The 4,009-nt window shown below is 30.9% G+C and overlaps 1 long non-coding RNA gene across 1 annotated transcript; it reads right to left on the reverse strand.

Moving 5' to 3' along the window:
* Positions 1-209: 209 nt before the first annotated feature.
* On the reverse strand, positions 210-3,767 carry LOC123553758 (uncharacterized). The gene is made up of 3 exons (XR_006686845.2): positions 3,633-3,767; positions 2,292-2,483; positions 210-1,838 (listed from the first exon to the last, which is right to left on the reverse strand). It is a non-coding gene; the product is annotated as an uncharacterized LOC123553758 (long non-coding RNA).
* Positions 3,768-4,009: the final 242 nt, after the last annotated feature.

The following is a 4,009-nucleotide window of genomic DNA, read 5'->3' on the forward strand; positions in this document are numbered from 1 at the left end:
TCTATATACTTCTTATTTTTTATTATTTTATGCTCAATTACGCTAAGATGTGAATTTTGCAACATATTTTAATCTCAGAGCGGGAAACAGACGCGCGTAAACAGATACGACGTCAGACGTGTTGTGGCGTTAAAAAGGCGATCACAATATAAAGTTCCATTTCATTTCATTTTTTTTTTTGCAGCATAATGTTATGAAATTCTCATCAAGTAAAATTATTTGAATCGAGAAACAAACTATAAAGAACAAAGTGCGACTACAATTTTCATCCTGTTTTAAGCAAATAACTTAAAATTCATACATAATGTACAAGTAGATCGGCATTTACAGTGAGTGATATACAGTGAGTGATATGGATTATATCTCATTGATAAAACACAGTTTTTCATAAGTTAGCATAAAAATTTCTTGTGTTACAAGAAAAGAATTGTAATTTTTAAAGAAGTGTCATTGTTCAATATGAAAAATAAGGCGTAAAAAATTGTTTGTTTTCAGTATCCCAACTTACCCTAAATTTCTGGCCCGACCCTAAATGTGCCTTGGAGAATTTTTTTTTTTTTTCACAAAATGTTGCAATTTTTATGCTTTAAACATGCTCAGTGATGTTAGAAATTAATTTACTGATGCTCAAAATGCATATCCCCCTTGTTTGCATTCATTTTTTGACACAAAAATAATTTCTGAAAAGTCTCACTTAATAAAAAAATCCAAAAATAAAACATTTTCCGACCTACTTACCGTAATTTCTTTTAGCATGTTACCGGAAACAAAGCATTTCTTTTTTAGGCCTAATAACATGCTTGTTTAGTATAATGAATGACCCATAGGAAGGATTAAGTGGTTGACAAGAGTTGATTAATTTCCAACTTAGACTCAGAGTTGTTATATTTAATTTTGTTGTCCTTTTGGAGAGGTACGTTTAATATCTTATGCTAAGGAGAAGCTGTACAGTACCTCTCATGAACAGACTCAATAATGCCAATGTGGCAAAACTGAAACTAATTATCACTTTTTATTTGAATGTTCACTTTACAATGATTGCCGGAACGATTTTCTTAATAATCTGCGGAATTTTGATATTGACTTGGATACTGTTCTTTTTTGGTAACCCACCCCTTTCTGATCAGGATAACATGACTATATTCTTCTGCGTACAGTCCTTCATATCGGACAGCAAGAGATTCTTATAAGTCAAATGACCCCTTTCTTTAAGACAAACTTCAACACTTCTATCTCTATCTTTATAGTAAGACTATTACGCAATAGATATCATTTAATTATTACTTTATCCTATAACAACTCTATCTTCTTCTAATAACCCTTTTTCGTCTTTATTTTTCTTTAACAATAAATACTGAACTGACAATCTTTGTACATTTGTTTTCAGATAACTGTTACAGATATCATAATGACAACAATATTTTTTCTTTCAAGTCCCATTTTAGCTATAAACTTATAGTATGTCTACAAGTTAATTGTCCTCGAAGGAGAAGACTTCTATAAGACTTGTCTTCCATTATTATCCTTTCCTAAGTTATAATATTCTCTGTATGACTATGTATCAATGTATATGTTTACTGTTTGGGAATAAATATGTTTAATCTAAACTAACAGACTCAACAGACTCGGATGGCTAATAGTTTTGCTTTGATGCGCTGCTTTTCTTTCAAAACATCTTCTCACAAGTTTTAAATACTAATATTATAACGTATTTGCACTTGTTTATTTCAGTTTCTTTGAATGTTCTCCTTTCGTGTGTTTTTTCTTTTTTACTTTTTCGGGTCTTTGAGGAACATCGGAGTCAGAAAGAGGCTTTGATCCTGGTGTTATTTCAATATCTGAAATCATTAACGGTAGAATAACGTTATAATAAAAGGTGCATGGTGTTACAAAAATAGAATTTTCATTTTTTAAAAAGAAGTGTCATTGTTCAATATCCAAAAATAATAACATGCTTGTTTAGTACAAGGAAAGATCCATAAGAATTATTAAGTGTTTTTGCATTGTGATTGGTGAATTTCTAACTTAGATTCAGAGTTGTTATATTTTGTTGTCCTTTTGGAATATCGAGTACGTTTAATATCTAGTGCTAGGGAAGAGCTGTACAGTTAAGTACCTCTCATGAACAGCCAATAGACTCGGATGGCTAATAGTTTTGCCTTGCTGTGTTGCTTTGCTTGCAAAGGATCTTCTTATAAGTTTTAAATAGTAATATTTTAACGTATTTGCGCTTGTTTATTTTTCTAACACAGAAGAGAGTAATGCTTATAGAATATAGAACTAAATTCTACCGGAAATATCATCACTAAAGTCAACTACACACATATCTGGTGTACGTGTAGCATCACTTATGACGTCAATCATGAAATTCGAGGGGGTGTGATCTGTCGCTCTACCAGGTTCTTGAACATCATTTGCAACAGTGTCAGTGTTTTGACATTTTGCCATGTGCCTAGATGAACTGCTTTCACCAGAGTCCTTAACTTCAATCACAAAATCAATATAGTTATTTACGACTGCCGGAAACAAATTGATCCGAGACCAAGTTGTACTAGATCAAAGCTACAGAATTCTTTCGTAATGTGTATAATAAATGTTCGCCAAATTATTATAAAACAGCTCAATGTGTTAAAAATGGCAGAAAATGATATTACTAGTCATGATATAATATTATACTAGTCATACTATAATATTATATTATAATTTTCTGCCAGTAATACATTATTGTTTATTATTACCATTATATATTTTTTCTGTTGATTTGTAATGTTAGTGATATCTCTTTTGAAACTTTGTGTATATATCAAAATTGTTATGCCCGAGAGGTCCCGAGATATTTTATTCATCAATAGGTATACTTACGATGCAAATATACAAAGTCATCTAGAACATTCATCTATTGTAATTCAGTGACCCCGTGAAACAAGTTGTAGCTAAAATTAACCATGGATTTAGATAAAGTAAGTCCTCCTGATCCACCGCTTAGAAAAATATTCATGTCTAGACCTACCTTGTTTTAAATATAAAGCATTAATCCAGTCAAATTTCAACAATTGTTACACTGTCTCTTAACAAATGTTACACTGAGTAAGTGGAAATCCAAGGATTTTTAGAAAATTTAGGTGAATCAAAAATGAATTTAAACATTATTGTGCTACAGCTTAATGGGAAATCGGTCATACAAACCTATCAAATACAAATGTAATGTGTATAATTGCGTTATACCGAACGATAATGAATGAACTTACAATAACCCAAATAATAGCTAAAGACACTGATACAAAGTGATCTAAGACATGGTTAGAAAGAGTTCAATAAAATGTGGTAGAAAAGTTAACTGCAATAAGATTGCTTAACTTTGCTTAAATGTTCAACGCAGTCTGTGAGGGTGGACTTGCTACAAAGAAATCGAGAAACGGCTATCGTTAATCTATAAGTATTTCAAGCGAACAGTGACAAACCGAGGTGTTATGTTAATCTAATTTGAAACCTTCAATAATTTGGAATCTTATATATATATATTTCAGTTGAAAACAAATACTTTATAACTTAATTATATTTGCTATTCTATCATGCTGACATGCTGTTATCGCGTGTAAACAATATTTTCTAATAAGTTTTAAATGCTTTACCTGAACAGTTGTGTTACACAAAATTCCCGTTTTCTACTTTGTATATTTATAATTGATCCAAAAAGTATTTGCCTATCTTATGTCTATATCTGAGCTATACATTTGTATATAGCATTCAAATTTTTAAAACTCAACTTTTGCAACGCATGGTTTGTCACATTTACATGTTAAACAGGCATATAGATATCCGCATTATGCTAAATAACAAGCAAAGTCATTGTGGAAATTTTATGTTGTTACTTCTGTCACAACGGAACCGCCATCGCACCATTTATAACACCTTTAAACCAGACGAATGTAAGACAAAATCTCCTCGGATAAAATCCCTTGATAAATCCTAAATTAAATGAAGTAAATATTTGGATTTAATTAAAAAA

Source organism: Mercenaria mercenaria, chromosome 7, assembly GCF_021730395.1.
Source record: "Mercenaria mercenaria strain notata chromosome 7, MADL_Memer_1, whole genome shotgun sequence".
NCBI classification, from domain to species: domain Eukaryota; kingdom Metazoa; phylum Mollusca; class Bivalvia; order Venerida; family Veneridae; genus Mercenaria; species Mercenaria mercenaria.